Genomic DNA, 14,141 nt, shown 5'->3' with positions numbered 1-14,141 from the left:
TTGTTCCCCTATTCTTTGTGTGATGAAGCAAAACAATGGGTGAGCTCATTGGAGCCTGGTGAAATCACCACCTGGGAGAAGTTGGTGGAAACATTTATGCAAAAATACTTCCCATCTACCACCAACGTGAGGAGGCATCGAGAGATTATGAACTTTGAACAAGAAGAAGCTAAATCCTTAAGCGCCGCATAGGAGCGTTTTAAGGGTTTGGTCAAGAATTGCTCGAACCATGGACTACCACTAACTATCCAAATGGAGACGTTTTATGGAGGATTGAATAGAGCATCACAGATGGCAAAAGACGCAGCAGCGGCTGGTGGACTTATGGACAAATCTTACATTGAGGCTAAAGAAATATTAGACCGCATTGCTAAGCACAACATGGAATGGGTGGACGATACATATGATGGAAGAGCTGACAGGAAGAAGAGATCTTAGAACGTTAATTCTATCGATTCCAACGCAATAGCCACACTTTCAGCTCAAGTGGCTATGATGACCAACCTTTTGCAGAACATAACTCTTGAAAACGCATCAAATGAGCAGAAGGTGAATCAGGTAGAGGCGTTTGGGCAACACATGGTTAGCTGTGTGGGTTGTAGATATCCTCACTTCTATGCGGATTGCCCACAGAATCCTCAGTTAGTATGTTTCATTAAAAACAAACTATTTTCTAATACATATAATCCTGGATGGAGAAACCATCCAAATCTTTCTTGAACAGGAGGAAATCATCAGAAGCACCACCCATGGGCGAACCAACAGCAAAGGAATAGATCGCCGCCTGCATTTCAACAAACGCATCAGCCACATCAACAACCCTTTAATAGAGAAGGATAATCGTAGAGCTCAGGATCTCCGCTTGAGATCCTATTGAAGGAATACATAGCCCAGAATGACGCACTACTGAAGAGCCAGGCGTCTTAGAAACCTGGAAATCCAGGTAGGGCAGATAGCGAGCGAGTTGAAAAGCAGGCAGCCTGGAGTTCTACCTAGCAATACTGAAACACCTGGGAATAACAATGGGAAGAAGCAATGTCACGCGGTGACATTGCGATGTGGAAAAGCTCTTGAAGAAAGAAAAATGAATCCAAGAAATAGCAGTCCTTCGAAAGAACGCATCACACGTTCAATGGATCAAGAAGAAAGAACGCCTGAGACTACAAGCCATTCAGAACTCAGTACGTCCAACGCGGGAAAGCTTGAGGTGCCGCTGAATGCACCATTCCCTAGGCGTCTGATGAAGAAGAATGATGAACAACAATTCAAGCGGTTTCTTGAACTCCTAAGGCAGTTGCATATCAACATTCCACTTATAGAGTCCTTGAAGCAGATGCCAAAATATGTCAAAATTTTGAAGGACTTATTGACAAAGAAAAGAAGAGTCAGTGAGAAGGACGTAATCGTGCTAATGCAGGAGTGCAATGCGTTAGTAAGCAACAGTCTACCAAAGAAGCAGAAGGACCCTAAGAGCTTCACAGTTACTTGCTCGATAAGAGGATTGGATGTGGGTCATGCGTTGTACGATTTGGGAGCCAACATTAATCTCATGCCACTCTCAATTTTTAAGAAACTGGGAATTGGCGAAGCACAACCCACTTTTATTACTCTTCAGCTTGCTGACAGAATAATTAAGTACCCAGAAGAAAAGATTGAAGACATTCTAGTAAAGGTTGACAACTTCATATACCCAGCAGACCTTATTATCTTGGACTATGAAGCAGATAGGGAGGTACCAATTATTCTTGGACGCCCCTTCCTAGCTATTGGGAAAGTTTTAATTGACGTGCATAAAGGCGAATTGACTATGCCGTAGATAATCAAGAGGTAAAGTTTAATGTGCTCAACGCATTGAAGTTCCTAGATAGTGAAGATTGTCAACTAAACAGTATTGAGTTGCTTGAAAAAAAGACCCATGTATGTGAGGTCCTCGCGTTGGAGAACCTGAAAGAATCAGAGCTACCAAGTCTGAGTGAGTGGCAGACAAAACCAACGCGTCCATCATTTGAGAAACCACCAGAACTCAAGTTGAAAAAGTTGCTTAGACACCTGAAATACGCATTCCTTAGAACCAACAACACTTTACTTGATTTCCGCAAATCTTACAGAGCCCAACGAGTAATCTCTCTTGTAGATGCTGAAAAAGCACAAGCGTGCAATAGGCTGAACGCTTGCAGATATTCGTGGTATTAGTCCATCTTATTGCATGCATAAGATTAGGCTGGAAGAAGGGAAGTCGGGGTCAATCGAGCCTCAAAGAAAACTGAACCCCATAATGAAATAAGTGGTCAAGAAAGAAATTTTAAAATGGTTGGACACGGGAGTCATCTATCCTATATTCGACAGTAGTTGGGTAAATCTAGTCCAATGCGTTCCCAAGAAAGAGGGAACGAATGTGATAGTCAACAATAATAATGAACTCATACCCTCGAGGACTGTCACAGGTTGATGCATCTGTATGGATTGCATGAATCTCAATGTGACAACTAAAAAAGACCATTTCCCCCTTCCTTTCATCAATCAAATGCTTGACAGATTTGTGGGCAAAGAATTTTATTGCTTTCTTGATGGATACTCTGGTTATAACCAGATTTTGATAGATTTAGAAGATCAGGAGAAGACAACATTTATCTGTCCCTTTGGAACATTTGCATTCAGACGCATGCCCTTTGGGCTGTGTAACGCACCTGGGACATTTCAAAGATGTATGATGGCTATCTTCTCTAACTTCCTAAAAAAGACCGTTGAAGTCTTCATGGATGATCTTTTAGTCTTTGGAGACACATTCCAATCATGCCTAGATAATTTGGAGGCCGTTCTTGCTCGATGCGAGGAAACAAACTTGGTGCTGAATTGGGAGAAATGTCACTTCATGGTGACTGAAGGAATTGTCTTAGAGCACAAAGTATCTAAGGCTGGCCTGGAAGTAGATAAAGCAAAAATATATGTCATAGCAAAACTTCTACCACCATCAAATGTTAAAACTTTACGAAGTTTTCTAGGGCATGCTGGCTTCTATAGACGGTTCGTTAGAGGATTCTCTCAGATTGTGCGACCTCTGAGCGCATTACTAGAGGTGAACCGACCCTATGATCTTAATGAAGACTGCACTGACGCATTTGAAACCTTGAAGTATGCGTTGACGACAGCTCCAGTACTAATAGCACCGGACTGGACGCAACGCTTTATTCTCATGTTCGACGTGAGTGATGTGGTAGTAGGAACAATATTAGGGCAAAAGAAGGGAAATTTAATACATCTCATCTCTTACACGTCCAAAACACTAAATGACTCTTAGGAACACTACGCCACTACTGAAAAAGAAATGTTGGCTATAGTATTTGGTATTGAAAAGTTTATGTCTTACCTAGTTGGTGCGTTAGCCACCATATATATCGATCACTCAGCCATAAAATTCTTGATGAGTAAAAAAGACGCGAAGCCAAGATCGATAAGATGGGTGCTACTGTTACAGAAGTTTGATATAGATATTCAGGACAGAAAGGGAACCGAGAACCAGGTGGCTGACCATCTGTCCAGGCTAGAACATTAAGAAATGCAAGATCAAGAAAGTGAAATCAAGGACGCATTCCCTGATGAAAACTTGTTCAGAGTTGAAGGCAAGGAACCTTGGTATGCGGACATTGTCAATTACTTAACTACCAACCAATTCCCTGGGAACTTCAACTCTCAGTAAAAGAAACGGTTAATACATGACAACAAGTTTTATTTTTGGGATGAACCGTTTCTATATAAGCAAGACCCTGACTCCATAATGCGTCGATGTGTTTCAGAGGAGGAGACATAACACATCTTAGCTGAGTGTCATGACTCTCCTTACGGAGGGCATTTTGGTGGGCAGAAAACCGCTGCGAAGATCCTTCAGAGCGGATACTTCTGGCCCACCCTCTTCAAAGACGCGAGGGAGTTTGTTCGTAATTGTGACCCCTGCCAACGCACCGGGAATATTTCTTCAAAGGACGCAATACCCTTGAACAATATTCTCGAAGTTGAGTTGTTTGATGTTTGGGGTATTGATTTTATGGGACCTTTTCCCTTGTCCTACGGCCAACAGTATATCTTGCTTGCAGTAGACTATGTGTCAAAATGGGTAGAAGAAGTAGCATGTGCTAGGAATGATGAGTCCACTGTTTCCAAGTTTCTTACCAGGAACATTTTCAGGCATATTTAGAACGCCAAGAGCCTTGATAAGCAACGAAGCTACACACTTCATTAATCGCATCATTTCTAAATTACTTGCAAAATATAATGTTAGGCACAAGATCGCTACTGTCTACCACCCACAAACAAATGGTCAAGCGGAAGTTTCCAATCGAGAAATCAAATCTATCCTGGAGAAAGTCATTAATGCAACGTGGAAGGACTGGGCACAGAGGCTGGATGAAGCTTTCTGGGCTTACAGGACTGCTTATAAAACCCCTATAGGTATGTCTCCATACTCTCTTGTATTTAGAAAAGCTTGTCACTTACCTTTAGAGTTGGAGCACAAGGTGTTTTGGGCAGTTAAGTAGCTAAACATGAACTTGGACGCCGCGGGCACTCAATGCAAACTTCAGCTCAATGAGCTCGAGGAGTGGCGATTGAAAGCGTACGAGAAAAACAAGCTATACAAAGAGAAGACAAAGCATTGGCATGACCAATGCATCAGTAAGAAAGAACTTGTTATTGGCCAAAAAGTTCTATTGTTTAATTCACGTCTACGTTTGTTTCCAGGGAAGTTAAAATCCAGGTGGTTAGAACCCTTTATCATTATGACAATCTTTCCATATGGAGCAGTAGAATTAATACAAGAGGATGACACCAACGCATTCAAAGTAAATGGCCAAAGAGTAAAGCCATACTTTGAAGATGGACTAGAACGTCAAAAGTCATCTTTCGCACTACGTAAAGCCAGCTGAGGTCCGCGTCGACGTATCCCTGCGTTTGCATCGCCATATATTCCAGGGACGCTTGCATTCTGCATTTTATAATGCGTTTGAGTTTGTTGGTTTGTTTGTCTGCCTATGATTTCAAGATTGATTGTTCTTTGTTTCTGCCTTCATAAATTAGAAATTTTACTTGTTTTCTTTTTTAAAAGTTGTGTATAATTGAGTTGGGAATAACGGACACGTTAGACTCAAGTCCAATGCATGGCCCAGATAAAGGGATGCGTCTTGAGAATACAAAAGCACTCGAGTGCTTAGAAACCCAAGACGTCCCTTCAGCTTTACATTTATTACAGATGTCAGGCGTCGCCAGACGTTAGCCCACTAACCCTTTCTCAGCCTATAAAACGATCGAACGGTTCATTTCCTTCTTCTTCCTCATTTCTCTATCGAACTCTCTGAAACGAAAAAGAAAAAAAAACCTAGCCTCTCCGTTCTTCTCACACTGGGACCGTTTATCCGGATCTGCCCAGTGGTGTACTCTAGAATTCCCCATCTTGGGGTTCGGATTGGAAATCCAATCAATCAGATCATTCAAGGAAGGCAAGACTCACTTCTTCGATGTCAAATTCCTTCTTTGGAAATGCACCTTCACCTGCCTCTTTTCGACGTGGGCAAAGAGCAAGACATGAACAAGATCTTTTGGATAACGAAGTTATCTCAAGGGTTTAGCAACCAGCTCTGAACCATCATAAGTTGTTGACTACATAGATGGAGGATTGCACGCCTCTTCTCATTAAGGAATAACGACTTGGATGTGAACATTTCACAATGAGAGACTATCTGAGCTATTTATGTTTAGGTGGGACGGTCAAAATCAGACCGATTTAACTAAAAAGCCTTCATCTCCGATTTGCTCAATCTTATCTCTAGCCACAATGTCGTCTGCTTCAAACAGTTAGAACTAGACCATGAGCTTTGGGAATGACTCGCCGGTAAGTTTCAACTCTTCCTCGTCTGTTTCGCTTCCGCCTCCCCCGAGCCCTAAAAAAACCTCCAAACCCTCTGTCCAATCCAAACCTATGCACGGCGAAGCAACCTCCTTTTCCTCCTAAAGGCCGTCGAAGCCCACCACAACACCCACAAATTTCCCTTCCGAAACCTATAAAGCCATTGCTACTCTTCCGGTCAAGACCCCTTAACCAAAACCCAAAACTACCTCTAAGTAGAAGTCCAAAACACCTGCAAAACCGAGGCTGCGTCTGTCATCTACGGCTGCCTCTAAGCCCTACACTAAGCCTGGCCCACCACCATTCATTCCTAACATAACCCCGGTGGGTGCAACGCATGACCCACTTCCAGCCTACCCTCATAATGCCCCATCTCTAACCGTGCGTCCACCGCCTCCACTTTCAATCCAACCTTTAGCAACCATCTACCCTGTCGACTCAGACACGTCTAGCCAACCACCACATTCGCCCATCGTCATATTCTCCTCTGGGACGCCTCATACCCCAGTGGGCACCCTTCCATTCACTCCACCCATACCCTCCTCTGATAGTCCTGCGTCAGAGCATAACCTTGAAGAGTTGGCCGAATTGCCTCGACTGGACGAGCAGGAAGTATTTGGAGCTATTTTGGTGTACCTCAATCAAGGATAAGAGGAAAATCAAGTGATGTGTTCCGACCCACCTAATGCATCACTCGAGTTGGACGAAGCGAAGCGATATGCTATGATGCTAGAGGCAGAATTATAAGAAGAAGATAGAGAAGAAGAAGATGGGAGAATTGGCCCAGACGCATCTCAATCACACCAAACCGACGCGAATGAAAGGCCTTTAAAATCAAAGAGAGTAACAAGGAAGAGAAAGTTAATATTGGAGGAAGAAGATGAACAATCTGTATCCGGCCCTGAAGATGAAACGCATGGGAGTTACTCAAGGCACGACGCACTAGAGAAAGACTTGGAAGACTACCAGCCTGCAAGGTAAGGGCGAAGGAAGACGACTCTTCAAAGGGAATTGGAGAATGAATTGAAAGAATTGGCAAGGGAAGCCAAAGAGCACGCGGCAGGAAAACGCAAGGTAACCGACGCGTTACTTAAGAAGACCTCAAAAAGAAAGCGTCAATTTAGTGATATACTTGTAGAAAAGGGTTTCTTTCTCGAGCGCCACCCACTGCCTATATACATAACGAAAACAATAAACGCATTGGGGTGGAGTCAATTCTGCGTTGGGCACACACGTATTTTGCCTAACCTTGTTCGCATGTTCTACAACAACGAGTTTGACATGGAGAAGAACATAGCCTTTGTTGATGGGGTATTAGTACGCTTCTCAGCCTAAAAGATCAACGAACATTGATAGTAATTTGGATGCAGAAGGTAATCGCATCAACGCCAAGTCAATTGGAAGATTTGTTAAGAATGGTAGCCAAACCTAGAAGCAAGTGGCAAACTTCTAGAAACGGAGCAAAGATGCTAACTTCCAGGAACTTAACTCCAGACGCGAATTTATGGTACTACTTGATCAGAAGAAGCATCATGCCTACAACGCATGATGAAACATTGTCAAATGAACGCGTCCTGGCTACCTATTGCGTCATGCAATACATCCCTTTAGACGTTGGAAGAATAATAAAGGATCATATCAAGGCCATCAAGACCAAACCAAGAGGGCAACTATACTTCCCATGGCTAATCTGTGCATTGTGTGAATGCGGGGGCATCCCTCTAGGGGATGCTCATGAAGATATTGATGGCTTGATAGATATAAAGTTAGTAAGGCATCTACTTCGCGGTTCGCCGCATCAACCTGCCTTGCCTACCAAGGAAGTGGCAACCAAGCCTCGATCATCAAAACGCACCCCCAAAAGAAGATGCGTCCAGATTGTTGAACACAGTAATGAAGCTTCAGAGCATGAAGAATATGAAGCTGAGCTTGAACTTTCGGGTGAAGAAGCGCAACCAATCCTCAACCTTACTCTCCATGACTCACCATTGGCCCTGCCAGAAGGGAGTCCTAAACAAACGCACCAAGAACCAACTCATATGGATGAAGACATCCCTTACTCTCTTCCTTCGCCCTTACTAAGTCCAATTCCCAATTTTGTGCCTCATCCAATAATCTTTGAACCAACTGGGTTAGGATTGACCATCACAGCAAATTTTGAAGACCCAGTTGGAAGAAATGAAGAACCAACCCCACCTCGACGCAACGCTGATTTAGAAGAGTTGAAAACTTTTATTAGTGATCAGCTTAGGCCACTTGTCGCGTCCATCGAGGTCTCCAACAACAAAATTGAGTTCTAAGGGATTATATAAGGCAACAAACAAGACGAATGCAAGACCAATTCGTTTATATAATGCGGTACATCAATCAGGTCTTGGTTGGAATGTTTGCTCTGCCTCCACTGCCTGCCCATCTTAGAAACCCTCTGCGATTTATGGATGAAGACCCTGGAGAAGAACGCAGAGATGACACACCAGCACAATAGAGTTTTGGAGTGTTGGGTTATTTTTGTATTTTGATTTAATTGATATTCTTTTGTATTTGCTTGACTTGTTTGTTTACTTCGTGTGAATCTATGAAAACTAATGAGAAATTCCTATCATTTTGTTCCTTGTGTTTGACCTTAGCATACTTTATTTTTGTTCTTTAGATATTTTCTAAGTCTTGTGCATTGCCTGACCGTAATGATATCACCTATATGAAATTTATAAGTATAGAGTAGGCGTTAGGAAAATCAACAAGGACTGAACTTCTCTAAAAAGACTAAGTTTACTTTCTAACGCATGCAAGCTTCAAGTCTTAAACTCCTTTCAGAATCTCAAAGCCTTTTTGAAATTTTGTTTCTCTTTTAGCAATGGGGATTTAGCTCGTTTCCAAATTTGGGATGAGTATAGCTCATCTCCAAATTTGGGGATGAGGGAAATTCGAGTTAAGACGCATCAAAGAGTACATAAAGAAAAGGGAACAAAATAAGAAAAATGTTAAACGCATCTCCTTTGTCTTTACTTCAATAGAAAAAAACCTTAAAATGGCATGAGTTAAGTTGGAAAAGGAACTTAGCCGTAGTTGGATGCTCGCATGACACCCGTGGGGGCAAGCCAAAACGAAGTTAAGGCTCCTAGACCAACGCGTCCCATAGAACTCCTCTATCTAGTTTGAAGAAATTAAATCTTGAAACGCATGAATATTAGATGTGAGTTTAGTTGTGAAGGGTTCTCACCCGTAGTTGGATGTTCGCATGACACCCGTGGGGGCAAGCCAAAATGAAAGTGGCACACCTGGAACAACGCATGGGTAAGTAAAAATTCATAATTGTTTTTCTTTTTATCCGGCAATTATCTTAAAAAGAACATCTAATGCATTGTTGGTTTAGAAAAAAACGAGAATGTTTTGAGAAATGAAAGGAGTTGTTGATAAAAGGCCTGCTACATCTGAAACTCAACATTTGTCCTTTTAGAAAAGAGTCAATCTGAGTTACATTTTCCAAACTCTTATCTTAAGCTTATGAATGATTATGATGAGAGACGAACTCTGCACAATTAAGACAAAGGAGATAACAAAGAATTATTTTGGAATGCTTGAGGACAAACATTGTTCAAATTTGGGGGTGGTGATAACTTGTAGAAATACAAGTTATTTTTGCTGTTAAGTTGAACAACTAAGGTTTTTAATGATAAATTCTCCTCATTTTTAGTAGAAACGCATGGAATTATTTAAACATTAGCAAACTCATGCAAAATAAGTTTTATTACTAAATATCGCGGCGCTAACGCATTGTACTGCAGGACTTCGACACGAGGATTAATGCTAACACATTAGAGAAGTGCCGTAGGGAAAGCTCTAACGCATGGGCCATGCGTCGGAGGGAATTCAACGCAGAGAAGATTCATTGATCCAGGCTGATTGTATCACGTCACCACTTGCAAGTATGGGCACCTGCTGCAGGTGACGTCTGAAAAACTTCCAAGCAACAGGCGGCATCTGAAAAGCTTCTGAGAGTCAGACGGCTGACCAGGGCATGGACTTTAATGCTGACCAGGATATGGACTTTAATGCTGCCCATTCACCAAGTGGACATGACACACGCCTATAAATAGATGAAATCCCTCTAAAGTTCGTAGTTAGAAAAATTATTCAGTTAAGAAATTATCAGGATCCTTACTCTCTGTAATTAGTGTAGTCATAGTTTAAGTTGTGCTGTGGTGCCAAGACGATCAGAAGGGTTGAGAACCACCACCACTTCCAGTCAGGGAGCGGAGGAAGCCAAGCTTGAGAAAGACACTTCGTCCTCTTCCTATACAAGTGATTGTACACAACAGAATTGAGCCAAAGAGATACAAGAGATTGTACTCTGCGGCTTGACTCAGTTTCCTTCATCTCATTTATCGCTTTCATTTCACTTGATTGAATATTGCTCTTGTAAAGACAATTTGCTTCTTTATAAAATTCATATATTTGATCCATCACATTTTTGCCTTTGTTTATTTCTTGTTCATGTTGAATGCATTTATACTTTATGCAAAATTTCATTTCAACGCTTAAGCCAACTTGATCACTTGGTAAAAGCATCTTTAACTTAGATTATTCAAGAGAATAACTAAGCTGCATCAAGTAGGACGCCTAGTATAGCTAGAGATAACTTACTAGTGTTTATTGCATTCTGTATTAGACACATGCATCTTAGAGATAGGCTTTGTATGTTATTCGCATTAAGAAATATTGAGTAAAGTCTAACGCATGAAAAAAGATAAGCAAATCATTCCATCTCATCCACATCACATTCTGTTTGTGTACACTCATCTTAGACTGATGCATACCATTTACATTAAACTCTATTTTCGCATGATCCATCACTCACCACTTAACTCTTTTGTATCTCCTTGCACAGGCACAACACTTTAGTGTAAATAACACATTTCTCTTCATATATTTAGGAAAACCCCTACATTAGATACAACGCAAGGTCTGTGTTTGTTTAACTGAATCCCTGAGTTCGACCCTATACTTGCCAGGAACCTATATTAGATTTATACTTGGGTCTGATTTAGGAAATCTTAAACATTATTAATAGGAGTGTCGTGCGTTCCGATTGCATATCCCTAACACAGCAACGTGTTACAACTATTTAAACGGATTATGGCATCAACACACCATTTATACTTGGCACTTATTTTTCCAACTTATTTTATACAATACACTCCCTGCTCGAATCACGATGCAACGAACAACCACCTTCTCAAGTATCAACTTAATTTCTCCATTAGACACTTCAGCCTGACCATTCGTTTGCGGATGATATGCGTTGGCCACCTTGTGGAGGATATTGTATTTGCGCAGTAGCTCATTTATATTGATTGACAAAGTGTGATCCTTCATCATGACAAAGTGTGATCCTTCATCACTTATGATGGCACGAGGAGTGCCAAAACGAGTGAAAATATTTTTCTTGAGGAACTAGAAGACTACCGCTACATCACTTGCGGCGCATGCAATTGCCTCTACCCACTTGGAAACGTAATCGACGGCCAATAAGATATAATGCTTGCCATGCGAAGAAGAAAATGGTCCCATGAAATCAATCCCTCAGACATCAAATAATTTCAGATCCAAGATAGTGTTCATTAGCATTGCGTTCTTTCATGAAATGTTGCTGGTGTGTTGACACCGATCACATTTCATTGCGTAGTCAGCAGCATCCTTAAATAATGAAGGCCAAAAGAATCTACTTTGCAAAACTTTGGCTGCAGTGCATTGGCCTCCAAAGTGCCTTCCATATGGCGAATCGTGGTATTGTGACAATATGCATTGTTGAGCGGCATTTGGTACGCATAGTCGAATGATTTGGTCTGTACCTTTTCTATACAGATTCGACTCATCCCAATAATAATGTTTGCATTCATGCTTGAGCTTCTTCTATTGATGGTAGGCGTAATCTTTAGGAAATTGTTCACAAACCAAATAATTGACGATGTCCATATACTAGGATAATTTTTCTATGTGGAACAGCTGCTCGTTCGAAAATATAGCACTCACTTCAGATTCATTGCGTTCAACCTCGGGATCTTCCAATCTGGACAAGTGATCCGCAACCTGATTCTCTATCCCATTTCGATCAATTATCTCGATATCAAATTCTTGAAGGAGGAGAACCATCTGATCAACCTCGGCTTTGCGTCCTTCTTTGTCATTAAATATTTGATTGTCGAGTGATCAGTGTGAATAAGTACCTTGGTTTCCAACAGATATGCCCTGAATTTCTCCAATGCAAAAATCACAGCCAGGAGTTATTTCTCAATGGTGGTATAATTTATTTGAGCAGAGTTTAGAGTTTTACTAGCATATGCGATGAGGTGCAAAATAGTTTTTTTCTTTTGCGCTAATGCAGCCCCCATCGCATACCCACTTGCATCGCACATGATTTCAAATGGCATTGTCCAATCCGACGCAATCAAGATGGGCGCAGTAATCAGAGCATCTTTTAAAACTCTGAATGTGTTGAGGCAATTTTTGTCAAACTCAAATTTTATGTCCGCCTCTAGCAACGCACTCAATGGTCGAGCAATCTTAGAAAAGTCCTTGACAAATCGTCTATAGAATCCAGCATGCCCCAAGAAGCTTCGCACAGACTTCATGCTGGTTGAAGGTGGGAGTTTTTCAATTGGTTCAATCTTTGCTTTGTCCACTTCCAACCCTTCTCGGGAGACCTTGTGTCCCAACAAGATATCCTTTTTCACCATGAAGTGACATTTTTCCGAGTTGAGCAGTAGGTTTGTCTCTTCACATCTCTTCAAAATTTTCTCCAAATTGGCCAGACAGACTTCATAAGTGTTCCCACAAATGGAGAAGTCATCCATAAATATTTTCACTGAATCCTCAAGAAAATCTGAAAAGATTGCCATCATATATCTCTGGAATGTGCTCGGCGCATTACAGAGGCCAAATGGCATGCAACGAAAAGCGAATGTCCCATATAGGCAGGTGAATGTGGTCTTGTCTTGATCTTCAGGAGCTATCATGATTTGATTATATCCAGCATACCTATCCAAGAAGTAGTAAAAATCATTTCCTGCTAGTCTGTCCAGCATTTGATCAATGAATGACAGAGAGAAGTGATCTTTCTTTGTGGCCGCATTTAACTTGCGGTAGTCCATGCATATGCGGTTTCTAGTGATGGTTCTTTGCAGTATTAATTCATTGTTCTCATTTGCAACTACCGTCATTTCACCCTTCTTCGGCATACATTGCACGGGGCTGACCCACTTGCTATCTGCAATGGGATAGATAATGCTCGCATCCAGCCACTTGATAATTTCCTTCTTGACGACCTCCTTCATCGCAGGGTTAAGTCTACATTGATTTTCAGTTGTTGCTTTGTGGTTGTCCTCAAGACGAATGTGGTGCATGTGGTACATGGGGCTAATTCCTCTGATGTCGGCGAGCGTCCAGCCAATTGCTCGTACATGTTTCTTGAGAATGTTCATCAACACATTCTCTTGTTCTTCGTTGAGCGCAGAGGAAATTATCACTGGCAACTTCTCACTCTGCCCCAGAAATGCGTACTTCAAATGGGTTGGTAGGGTTTTCAGTTCAAGTGTTGGTGGTTCTACGAGGGAAGGTTGCGTTATTTTTCTTTCTTCTTTTGGCTCTTCTTCTTACGTGGCAATCATTCCTTCTTCTTTGTTTGTTTTTGCTACGGTCGCATTGCAAGTAGCTACGGATGCATTGGCATCCCCTTCTTCACACTCTTCATCAGAATTTTCTTCTTCAATCAAATTCAGGTCATCATCAGAATCTTGTAGGTCTTCCTCATCTGGGAATTTCATGGCACGAATTATATTAAATTTGAGCTTCTGTCTGTTTATGCTTAAAGTGATTTCTCCCTTGTGTACATCAATTTGAGCATGACCCATTGATAGGAAAAGTCGCCCCAAAATGATGGGTACATCCTTGTCGGCCTCATAATCTATGATGATGAAGTCAGCTGGCAAAATAAATTTATTAATCGTGATCAACACATCCTTCACCTTACCTTCTAGATGAACCAGAGATCTGTCAGCCAATTGGAGAGTCATAGAGGTGGGCACAAGTTGTCCCACATTTAATTGTCGAAAGATTACAGCGACATCAAATTTATGCTTGCGCCCAAGTCACACAGGGCTTGCCCAATATAGAGTTCTCCTATGGAGCAAGGAATAGTGAAGCTCCCAGGATCGCTTATCTTCGGTGGGATTATGGATTTGGAACT

The 14,141-nt window shown here is 41.6% G+C and overlaps 1 pseudogene; it reads left to right on the top strand.

The window, feature by feature from the left end:
- Positions 1-252: 252 nt before the first annotated feature.
- Positions 253-4,919, top strand: LOC120078183 (uncharacterized; annotated as a pseudogene).
- Positions 4,920-14,141: the final 9,222 nt, after the last annotated feature.

This window comes from Benincasa hispida, chromosome 1 (assembly GCF_027475165.1).
Source record: "Benincasa hispida cultivar pf3 chromosome 1, pf3_genome.v1.1, whole genome shotgun sequence".
Taxonomy (NCBI): domain Eukaryota; kingdom Viridiplantae; phylum Streptophyta; class Magnoliopsida; order Cucurbitales; family Cucurbitaceae; genus Benincasa; species Benincasa hispida.
The sequence above is the reverse complement of the archived record's forward strand: the minus strand, read 5'-3'. Positions and strand labels throughout refer to the sequence as shown.